The sequence below is a fragment of the Sinohyriopsis cumingii genome, chromosome 10 (assembly GCF_028554795.1).
Source record: "Sinohyriopsis cumingii isolate HCF-2022 chromosome 10, ASM2855479v2, whole genome shotgun sequence".
NCBI classification, from domain to species: domain Eukaryota; kingdom Metazoa; phylum Mollusca; class Bivalvia; order Unionida; family Unionidae; genus Sinohyriopsis; species Sinohyriopsis cumingii.
Window position 1 is genome coordinate 79,897,911 of NC_142970.1, and position 12,123 is coordinate 79,910,033.

The 12,123-nt window shown below is 35.9% G+C and overlaps 1 protein-coding gene across 3 annotated transcripts in view; it reads right to left on the minus strand.

The window, feature by feature from the left end:
• Positions 1-12,123, minus strand: part of LOC149790460 (uncharacterized) — a 170,764-nt gene that overhangs the window by 62,568 nt on the left and 96,073 nt on the right. For 2 of the 3 annotated variants that reach the window (XM_089972519.1, XM_089972520.1), the window contains one exon: positions 6,567-6,728. The gene's annotated coding sequence lies outside the window, so the exon portion shown is untranslated. Of the gene's footprint in view, positions 1-5,617; positions 6,729-12,123 lie in introns of those variants that run through there. The other variant, XR_016423857.1, reaches the window with a different exon arrangement.

The window sequence follows — 12,123 nt, forward strand, 5'->3', positions numbered from 1 at the left end:
TTACCAAACTCAAAAGTTCTCACCATGTTAGTTCTGTTAAACGATAACTTCACTTTTGACTCGAATTGCTCAATGCCAAATTTAAGCATAATAGGCTGGAAAGTTCCAGACCTAACATTTGACCCTTGACACAACTGGACAGATTTAGGAAGGCCAAATTGAGTAAAAACTTTATCAAAGACTTTACTATTGTTTTAGAGTTTATATTCCTCAAGGGAACTGCCTCTGGAATCCTTGCTGATGTACACATAATGGGCAACAGGTATTGGTTACCTGGCTTGGTCTTAGGTAAGGTACCAACACAGTCTACCATAATTCTACTAAATGGTTCATTAAAAGCAGGAATAGGTTGTAGATGAGCCTTACGTACTTTCTGATTGGGTTTTCTTACTATTTGATAGGTATGACAAGATCTACAGTATTTAGCAACATCACTTTTGATTTTTTGCCAGCAGAAGTGAGTTAAGATCTTGTGATAAGTTTCACTGATCCCTAAATGACCAACCAATGGAGTTAAATTTCCTGTCTGTAAGGTTTTGAAACTACAATTTGATAGTCCACTGACCATTCGTCATCAGCAGGTACCTTGGGAGGTTTCCATTTTCTCATAAGAATTCCATTTTTAATGAAATGACAGACAGGAACTGCAGTAGCTTCAGTTTCACTAATGGCCCTTTGAAACAAACAGGAGATTTCAGGATATTTTTCCTGTTTGACGACAAGTGATTGTTGTTTATCACACTGATAAGAATAGAGAGAATGAGTATTTAAAAGAGGATCACTGTTACCAATACCTTCTGATTGATCCAAACAAGGAGTGAAAGTGACCTCATCAAAAGTCTGACCAGTACATGTATCAGCTCAAGAAATACTTTCCTCATCAACATCATTCTCAAGAGCTTTCATTGCCATAGCTCTGGTAACTGCATAAGCTGGGAATAAATCAGGGAATTCTTTTTCAATTGGATGGACTTTCTGATCCAAGCAAGGCTTGTCAGTTACAAGTGGATTAACCACAATCTTCAACACTGTCTTCAGCTAGGTTGTAAAACAGAGACTGTTCTGACGGGTAACTTATACACTGTTCTGACTGTCACGAGTCCTGAGACTAAGTCTGATGATAAATTTACACAATGGATAGGAACATAAACAAAGCCGCACTCTACTCCCTGAGTACGAACACTCTCATTAGAATAAGACTACTCAGAAAAAGGCAAAATACCTGACAATAAAAGACTGAGAAGCTCCTGTGTCCCTTAAAATTTTAAAAGGTATAGGATTGGCTGAATCACCCAACAGTGATATAGAACCCTTTGATATGAATGGTTCATAATTCTTTATAATAAAATCAGTCTGGGGTTTATTAGATCCAACAAATATATTGCTTTCAATACATGACCATGACCTTGACCTCTTAGAAATAAGAGCATTTGGAATAGGTCTGTCTTGATTCTGATGCCTATTTTTCAATTTGGAGCAATCAGAAATAACATCCTTTTTTCTTGCAATAGGTACACATAGGAAGAGACAAGGATCTTGAATCAAGTTTATCACAAGCTTGATGTTTAGAAGTTGTGCCAGTTTGAGTTTTAGGGCTTGTATTAAGCTGAAATACTTTTCTGCCAGAAGACTGTTGAGTAGAAGTCTTATTTACAAAAGGAACTTTATGAGTTAAGGAATACTCATCAGCAGGTCAAGCAGCATTTTCCAAGGTTACAATCTGATACTCATCAAGATTTAATGTCACTATGGACACAGTTTTTGAAATCTTCAAGTAATACAAGTTGTTTGAGACTTTCATAATCTTGTTCAACTTTCTCGGCTAAGCACCATCTATCAAATAACTACTCTTTTTCTCTAGCAAATTCGACATTAGTTTGTCCAACTTCTTTTCTATAGTTTCTGAATTTGTGCCGATAGGCTTCAGGGACTAACTCATAACCCCTTAAAATGCATTCTTTGACCATATCATAGTCACCACTTTGTTGAACTGACAGTGAACGGTAAATATCACTGGTTTTACGAGTGAGTACTCATTGTAATAACCGAGTCCAATGCTCCTTTGGCCAATTCAAATTTTCAGCAACTTTTTCAAAATAAAGAAAATATTTGTCTACTTCTTTTTCTCTGAAAGGGGACACTAATCTAATATTCTTTGCAAGATCAAAACTTAAATTTGTAGTTGAAGTATGAATGTGCTTTTCACCTGCCAGTTCCATTTCTTTCATTTTAAACTGATATTCCCTCTCTTCTTTCTCTCTTTGCATTTGTATCTCACTCATTCTTCCCTTTGCATTTGTTCTTTTTGTAACTGTACATGTATGATTTTCTTTAAAATTCATTTGTCTTTCCTTCTAATTTTCTTTTGATTGTAAATGCATTTATTTTTCATTCTCTCTTTCCTGTCTCTCTCTCTCCTCTTTCTCAAATTGTAACTTTATTTGTTCTTTTTGTAATAACATGTTATTTTTCTTTTTCCAATTGCAACTGTATTTGCATTTGTTTTTCTCTTTTTTTCTTTCTGAAGTTCCAGCTTCCTCAACTCCAATTCTATCTTGTATTTTAGTTCTAATTCCTTCATTTTTATGTCAGAGTCTGATACAGACTTACTGGATGAAACCAAAGCATTTTATCCAAAACAGTCTTTTCTACCAAATACTGAACCAAAATATTTCTTATTTCCTGTTTCGTTATGGAAGCCCTTACCTCAAAAAGATCGTATTTTCTGGCAAGTTGAATCAATTCATTTTTTAATAAAAAGGTCTAATTGTTCCTGGGTAGGATTTGAAAGAAAGATTTCTACTTTTGATCACATTTTAGAAAAAGCTGGTTGATTTCACTAAAAACGTCAAAATCTTGGGGAGTTCAAATTTCAAAAAACAAAATTTCTGAAACATTCTAGCCTAAATTCAAAATTATCCTGGATGAGCCCCAAATTCTTATGTTATGTGTTTAGGCTCGAATAAACAGTAACACAAGAAAGAGTGAAAACAACAAGCTTTGAAAAATATAATTTATTTCCCTGGAAAAATTCTGTAAAAATGAAAAATTATGAACTTACAGTTTTAAGAATCAAATCCAAAACTAATCCAAGAATAATCCACAAATAAAATTTTAGAAGTCCTAATAATAAAATGTTCTATTGATTTCAAGTTCGAGTCCCAACGAAGAATCCAAGATGAAGATGATGAGGTATGCTGTAACCTGTAGTGTTGAAGTCTACAGTTCCTTGTTGAAACAAGAAATGACACTCCAGTTTTGGAAATCTGAATACATTTTTAAAAGAGCTGTCTTTGTTCAAGAATCTCATATGAGCACACATATTTTCCAGGAAAAAAGAATTAATCCTTTTGAATCCAAGTAATCTGAAATAACTCCAAACAACACAACACCTTCCAGTGTAAAGAAAAAAAAGCCCAACTGTTTACTTCTATAATATGATGGTTTAAAACTTGAATTTTATGCCATGGATAAGGGTCACGTGGTCATGTTTACATATACAAAAAATCATGTTGCCCCTGTATGTCCTTGATAAGACCCAATCATTTTACTCCGAGAATAAAAGTTGTTTACTTTTACTAAAACTATTTACAAGTCTAGGGTCACGTATTCAATACAGCCTTGATCTCACTCTTATAAGACCCACAATAAAAATAAAAATAAAAAAAACTTGTTGACATGGCTGTTACTAAATTTTGAATCAAGGTTAAGATCCAGGTCAACAACTGGTGTTTTCTAAAACGAACAGTCAAGGTCAAACTATTTTCTGGAAAAAGTATCATCTCCAGTGAATAAATTTACATTACAATAGCAAGTAATAAAAAATATTTTTGGTTAAAACTGACAAAGAAGCAAACTGAAATAAATATTTATTAAATCAGATATAATTAAATCAAATATACATAACAATGCATTTAAATGTGGATAAATGTGAGGTTCTAATTCATGCACATTTAAAAAAACCATTAAATGGTCTCACTTTATTGGACACATAAAAAAATTACATTTACCTTTCAAACAATCATACCACCTTAAAGCTCATTAATAATTTTCAAGACAGATTTTAAGTTCCCTTTTTCTTACCATTGGATTTTACGGGAGCTAAAAATAGCGATGGTCAAAGGTCAGGAACCACATAATTTTTTAAACATGGACCTGCCAATTTTTCCAGTATGTAGACCATCGGCTCAGCCAATTCATGATAAGTTCAAGCACATGATCATTTTAATGAATTGCTGTTTAAAAATTATTACGGCACTGACTGATGTCATACTGATCATTATTCAAAAACCTCAACACTACTGTGTCAAACAAATTTAAGAGCGGCTTCAAACATAGTGCATAAAAAAACAGGTTTTATGATACTGTGATATTTAATTAAAACCAATCTGCTATAACTCTAACACCCAATTTACAGTAAGAGGTTATGGGAACTTGTGAAGGTTTCTTAATGATTCATTATTCAAGTCAAGTTTTTCCAAATCTCAAAATAACCAACTGATGAAAACGAATGTAGTAAAAACAAGAGTCCCTAAAAGGGCCAAAAAATTTACTAGGAATTCAAGTTAAGATCATTTCTTCTTTTTAAATGCTGAGTGTTGAAACAATTTCTGATATTCTTCAGACTGGCATCTTTTTGATTCAGGAGAAAGTAGACATCATTAAATGTCTTTCAGTGAAAGCCCCATCTCATAATCATCCTCTATTCAGGGGGAGTAGTGACAAGAAGATTTTTAAGATAGTCATTGTGGCAGCCATATTGGATGTATGACGACATCATTTTCATTTAGAACCAACTAGGTATCATAAAAGTCTACAGATGAAAACTACATGCTGATATATCCTTTTATGACTTTCCATTCAGGAGGAGCAAGAAAACGATCTTAAGGATGGCTGCTGAGGTGGCCATATTGGACATCAGACTGGTACCATACTGGTGAACACATACTGATATATCATAAGATAAGAAGTCCACTGGCGAAAAAGTCATGTTGATAAAGCTATCCATTTTGGAAGAATTTAAGACAATATCTTCAAGACAGCCACCATGGTGGCCATACTGAGGATGTCATTTTCATTAGGGACCAACTGGCCACCATAAGAAATCTTCTGACAACCTCATGTAAAAAAATAATGATTTTTCATTTCAAAGGAAAGGAAGAACAATATTTTCAAGATGGCCACATACTGGATGTCAGATAACATCATTTAAATTTAGAATTAACATTATATGAATTCTTTAAATGAAAATACCATGCTGATATGACAAGATTTTCAGGATGGCTACTTTGGCAGCCATGTTGGACATCAGACTCTCACCATTTTTATTCAGGACCAATTACATCATAAGGAGCCTGTTAGTGAAAAACTGCAGATATCAGGAGCGGAAATAACAAGATTTTCAAGACATCTAGTGCGTGGTGGTCATACTGAATGTCAGATCAAGACATCTAGTGTGTGGTGGCCATATTGAATGTCAGATCAAGACATCTAGTGTATGGTGGCCATATTAAATGTCAGGTCAAGACACTTAGTGTGTGGTGGCCATATTGGATGCCAGATCAGGACTATTTTATTTTAGTTCAACCGGACATTATAAGAGGTCAATATAACGTTCTATTCAGAAGAAGCTGTGAAAAAAAGCTTTTCAAGATGGTGCTGTCGTGGTCATATAGGATGTCAGACTATTTTTATTTAGCACCATCTAGACATAATATGAAGTCTTTTAGTGACAACCTCCATATGGATAATGCCCATTCATTTAGGAGGTGTTGAAAAAACAAAATTTCAAGATGGCCACTGTTGTACAATTTTCATTCTTCACCAACTAGATATTGTAAGAAGTCTGTTAGTGCAAATCCCATATTGATTTGACCATCCATTCAGGAGAAGTTGTGATAAAAAATGTTCAAGATGGGTCCCATGGTGGCCTAGTTGGACATCAGATCAGCACCACTGTCACTTAGGGCCAACTAGATATAGCAAGAAGTCTTTAATCCCATGCGATTAAGTCCACCCGTTAAGAAAAGTAGCATTAACAAGATTGTCAAGATGGCCACTGTGGAAGCCAAGCAGAACCACTGTCGTTCACTGCCAACTAGACCATAAGATGAATGTGTGTGTGTGTGTGTGTGTAATTTTATGGCAATCATCCAAGTAATTTATGAGCTGTAGTGATAAAAATAAAACTTGTACCAAGAACAGACACAGACTCACAACGAACAAAAAACCATCCCATAATCTCTTCTGGTCTATGACCAGCAGAGCTAAAAACAAAATCAAAGGTTGTTTCTTTTTTCTTTATTTATACTTTAGATTCACCATTATTTAAACAAATCTCAATACATAATGAAATATAGGTATATTATGCCTTATATATCTGTTTGAAAATAGATAAATACAGTTACAATACTCAATACATTTTGATGCCTTTTGAGAATAAGTCTAGGACTTGCAACTAACCAGCACCCACTGGTCCTGGTCCGTATTTTAATCCCCTATGTTACATATACTTCAATACACTATTTGGATAATGATGAGCTGGTTTATACAATACAAACCCTTACAGATATTGATATTCCAACAGATTCATCTGCTGTAGGCTAGGTCAAAGGTCAGGTATATGAAGGAAGGTCAAGGTCACTTGTTATTTCATCCAGCCACTATCAAATGGACTTCATATTTGATGCTCCAAATCTACTCACATCTTGGATTCTCCTGATGTAGACCTGCAATGATGAAGACAATCTGACTGTTTTGAGTTTGTTATGGATCCTCTGGGACTCATAATGGCCTCTGTACCATCAAGAAACATTTTAAAATTGCACAATATTTCCAAAACTTCACTCCTGTAAAATGTAGTTTCCAAAAGGTCCTTTCCTTCACAAAATAACTCTTCTGGGCTTCATTCCTAATTACCCTAAATAAAACTTATTTCATTTTTCAAACATAAATGGCTCCAACACCATGGTAGTAAGTACATAAAATAATGATTAGGACCCAGTAGAATATCAATAATTACATGTTTAGGAAATCGTCGACTTGTGCTCCTCCACACTTGATTAAGGCTGAAACCCCAGCAAATTCTAAGCAAAAGTTTAAAAATATCATTAAATGCAATAGTACAAAATATAATTTCAGTTTTCCCAAGGCACTAATTTGTATGCACTCTTGCAAAACCTGACAAGAGGAAACCCCAAAATGAAATAGCTGGGGCCAAGTTAGGAAAGGGACATAAATGTGGCAATAAATATTATTATACTTCATAAAAGTAACAGACATAAAGCTCACTGCATCTTCTAAAGGCTAGTAAGAATATATTCTTGAGTGTTAGGTCCTTGAAGGAAGCTTCACTTAATGGTTCATAGGGTTTTGTGGTCAAAGACCATAAAATCCCAAGATAGATTCCATCCATGAGTAAAAGGGCAGGAGAGGTCTCAGCAGTTCAGAATAATTCATGTAACTGGTAATCTGTCAATCTGAACTCACTGTACAATGAGAGATTTAAGTGTTGGAAATGAAAGTTCTAGAGCCTTTGAACATCCATACTGAACATCAATTGTTCCCAAAAAGAAACAAAATGAAATCAGTGATGGAGCTAAGACAGACATATCTAGGATTACATATTTCCTACTGCACCAATCACATAAGATTCTCCACCTGGTATCATAGACCTTGGACGTAGAATCTCTCCTGGTCTGACTGATGAAACTGGCTAGCCAGACAGAATACTTGTTCTGGCAGACAGATTGCTCAAAACAAGCTAAGACTGAAGGCTGAGAATGAGAGGGCTGTTGTGTAGGAGATAGCCCCATTTTCAGACAGAAGCTCTTTTCTCTGAGGTAGGGAGGTCCAGATTATCACTGAACAACAATCATCTGAGTCACAGTTGGACTATGGGATTGATATGAACAGTAAAGTCTTGACCTCTTTTTCTTCAGCCTATGCAAACAAATGATACCACTAGAAGCTGAATGTGTCCACTGCCCATGCTCTCTGGTCTGGGACAGGATAAATGTAAATGGGAAGTCAGTTTTTGAGCCTGGTCACAAACAGGTCTACCAGAGGTTTTCCCCATATTGTGAAAAGGGACACTGCTACAGGGTGATGCAGATACCATACCATGAGGACTGCTTTGTGGTGAATTAACAGTGATGTTCTCCATGTTTGCCCTGTGAAGGTGGTTCCCTCTTGCCTTCGATAGGAAAGGAAGGAGGGTTAGAAAACTTCCTCCTTGGATAGTCTTTGGCAGCATAAATTATTACTGTAATCACTCATTTTATCAGCTAATCAGATGAAGTCTTATATCTCTGCATCTGGAGACTGAGCACTTTGGCTGAAATGCATCAATGTGTGCTGAACAATTAGAATCACTTTCAGATTTTTGAAAGCTGCATTTCCAGTCCCTAATTCAAAGGTCATCAGAACAAGACCACTAATCAGTTGCTGTCAGATCTTCACAAAGGACAGTAGAGATCTGATTTTAATCAGACTGAAGCCTGATCAAAATTGGATCAGCAGTATGCCTTTATGAATAGTAACTGTGTGTGTGATTTGGATTCTGAACACAGCTTTTTAAAAAAATCAGTCATATCACTATGTCTGCAGTGTGACAGTTTATGATGTCCCACCCAGTCACATTATCCTGACACCAGGTTGACCAGTCCTAACACTAACCTCTTAATGCTGAGAGCCAAGCGAGGCAACTGTTTAGTACCATTTTTATAAGTCTTTGGTATGATTTGGCTGGGGTACAAACCCACAACCTCCTGCATCTGGGGCAGATGCTCTAACCACTAGGTTACTGGAGCGGTCGATCAGAAATATGCACTCCAGAGTGGTAACAAACAATTGTTGATGGATGGTTGAACATGACAGACGATAAATTACACATGACACATGATTCATGACAAATGCAGGAACATGCTATAACTTGATTTGGTCTCATGGTCAGGCGAGTTAAAAATCATCTGACATCTTGATACAATTGGTTGATTTATCAAGTTTTATTAAAATTAAGTTAGAAACACATTTTCCCCAAAGTGGCAAACTGAAACTCAGCCATACATATGCAAGATAAACTCATTCATATGTTTTGATCTTATATCTTAATGAATAAGCCGATTTACCAAGTCTGATAAAAATATATTCAGAAACTTGCTCAGCCAATCAGATCCAAATTCAACTCCTTAATATTCATGGATCAGCCAATCAGATCCAAATTCAACTCCTTAATATTCATGAATCATGCACATTATTATTCTCATGTGAGATATGGACCATGTAAGCCTGATCAAATTCATACTGAAAATGTGACTTCATGAGAGATAACAAGCTCACCCAAACTGGTAAAAGATTACACTGCATTAGTCAAAGTTGTATTTTATGCACTGGTTCCCACTGTAGTTAAAAATATTTGACAAAAATAATTAAAAAAATAATAAAAGTCATTAATTGCAAAAAGGTAATTCTTTTGTTAGATTCAGATAAGTATTAAAGATCTTTAAACAATGTGGGACATTTTGAAAAGAAATATACACATCACTGTGCACAAATAGAAGGGATGCAACTCTGTTAACCCATGTGCCCCATATCTTGGAGAAATACAGAGTTATTACCCTTGCAAGACCTGTTTGCCCTTACAAAACTGTCTCAGAAAGGCAGCTGATTTTTCTGAATCAGCATGACTGGTTTTCATTAAGGTGTAACAAAATATACAATGCTACTGTTAAGTTGGAAAACAGAAAACATGTATTTGAAAAGTTTGTTATACAACATGCAGCAATGGTAAACATTATGTTCAACTAAAGGTTTGTAAATTACACATGGACCTTATCTACCTCAGGTACAGTTGCATCAACTTCAGTTCCAAACCCTATGCAGCTCCATGGCTTGTAAATATCTTTAACTTGTTGTAATTCTTTGAATTTCTTTTCCATTTCACATGACAAAAGCAAACATATATCTCACCATAAGACATACTCAAATCGACATGTGATGTCCAGCAAATGTAATTGTGTCCCTTCCTGCATTTATTCACAAGTACAAAGTATCTGAAAACTCCTTTTTATTCTTGTGTACCAACAACAAAATAGAAGGGATGCAACTCTGATAACCCATTCACCCCTTATCTTGTAGAAATACAGAGTTATTACCCTTACCAGACCAGTTTACCCTTACAAAACTCTCTCAGTTGATTTTTTCCCCACTTTTTAAGAGGCCTATATAAGATTACTAATGTAGAACCCCAGGTGGGAGGAGCTTAAGGTGTAGGGAACACTGTATTCAGAAATAAACAAGAAAACTAGCTGTGATTGGTGCATTTTGTAAGAGTTGTAGTTCTGTCAGGCTTAAAAAAAAAGATCATATCTAAATCATGATTTGTATTTTTTTAATGATATTTTTAAAAATATGATACACATCACTGAAAATGAACATGTTGTAACTGGATAACTCTTATCCCTTTATAGTTCCAACACAGTTGTCCTTGTCTAATCGACATTCTAACATTGTTCTCTATGACAGCATGTGACACGCATGCCGAGGTAGGATAGAAAGTATATTTATTTCACGAACAAAAAAAAAAGCATTGAGGTATATGGAAAAGCAATTGGTACCATGATACCTATAGGGAATAACAGCCTCACAGTGTAATCCACAGAAACGCATAAATGTGGGCACCATTATGAACTGTACTAGTTTGATGTAGTAAAACAAATGGATGCTGAACATTTCTGGTCCAATATTGTTAAGGTCTTTTACTCTTTTTGTCACACCCTGACTGTACAGGGGAGAGGTTCAACACTCCTCTCCTTTATGTTTGACTCCACAAGAACAGATGATGTCTGCGACCTGTAACATCTGAACTGCTTCGGCAACAGTACAGGCATCCATGGCGCCAAGTTTTTGGAAGAAAGGTTCACATCCAAGGAATGTATGTCCCTGCATAACAGAGACTGAAAGGGAACATAGGGAATTGGGGGGGGGGATGAGGATCTGATCCCCATCCCTATCAAGACGCATATATACTGACTTCCCAATCTGATTAAAGCAGATCTCTGCTGTCCTACATGAAGATCTGATGATGTCCACTTAGGGGTTATGTGACCTTTGAATTAGCCAATGGAAATACAGCTTTCAAAAATCTGAAAGTGAATCAAAACATTTGGTACACATTTATGAACTTCGTTCACACTGCTTAGTCTCCAAAGGTGAAGATATAAGACTTCATCTGATTGGCTGATAAAATTAGCAATTCTGGTAATAACATACGTTACCAGAACATGAACCCTAAGTGGTCGCTGTCAGATGTTCATGTATAACAGTGCAGATTGATTTTAAACAGACTGATTGTCTTCCTAATCCATCTAATTTATTGGTAGAGCAGAGACAGAATGGAAATTGACCCTGTCCCCTGATTGCTGAGTGGACTACACTGACCAGTGACAGGTACTCAAAGACCGGTGCCTGGACAATGATCTGTCACCAATGATCAGTGTTTGGTGACTGGCCAATGGTCAATGATCCACAGGTGACTCTAATTAGATGGAGATCTTTCTCAGAACATAAGAGGGAGATTGCTTTTATGGGTGATATCTTTTTCAAAACTTGTAGAGCAAGACTGCTGCTCTCCCCATTTAAGGTGGCTAGGCCAAGAGCTTGAGAGGGTGCTCCTTCCTTTTATGGGGTCCTGACTCAACTATACCATTTTCTCCCTTTGGAGGAACCTTGAATCGAACCCCCGTCACTGGCATTGAGTTGTACTCCCCATCAGGGAACATAGTATCTGACAAATTTCCAAAAAGAAAGGTTTCATATATGTATGTGCGTGTGTGTATGTATATGTATGTCTATATGCATGTATGTATGTATGTATATATATATATATATATATATATATATATATATATATATATATATATATATATATATATATCCTTCTTTGAAGCCATTGTAATAACACTACTTCCCTTCTCAGAGATGTTCATATAGGTCTCTACTGCCTATATTGGATCTCTGGCCCCACCCCCACCTCAATAGAGTACTGTAGCTCCTATGAGGCATAATGTTTCTAACTCTGCACAAGACAGACCCTATACCCTCCCCCAAGATGAAGGATGCCTA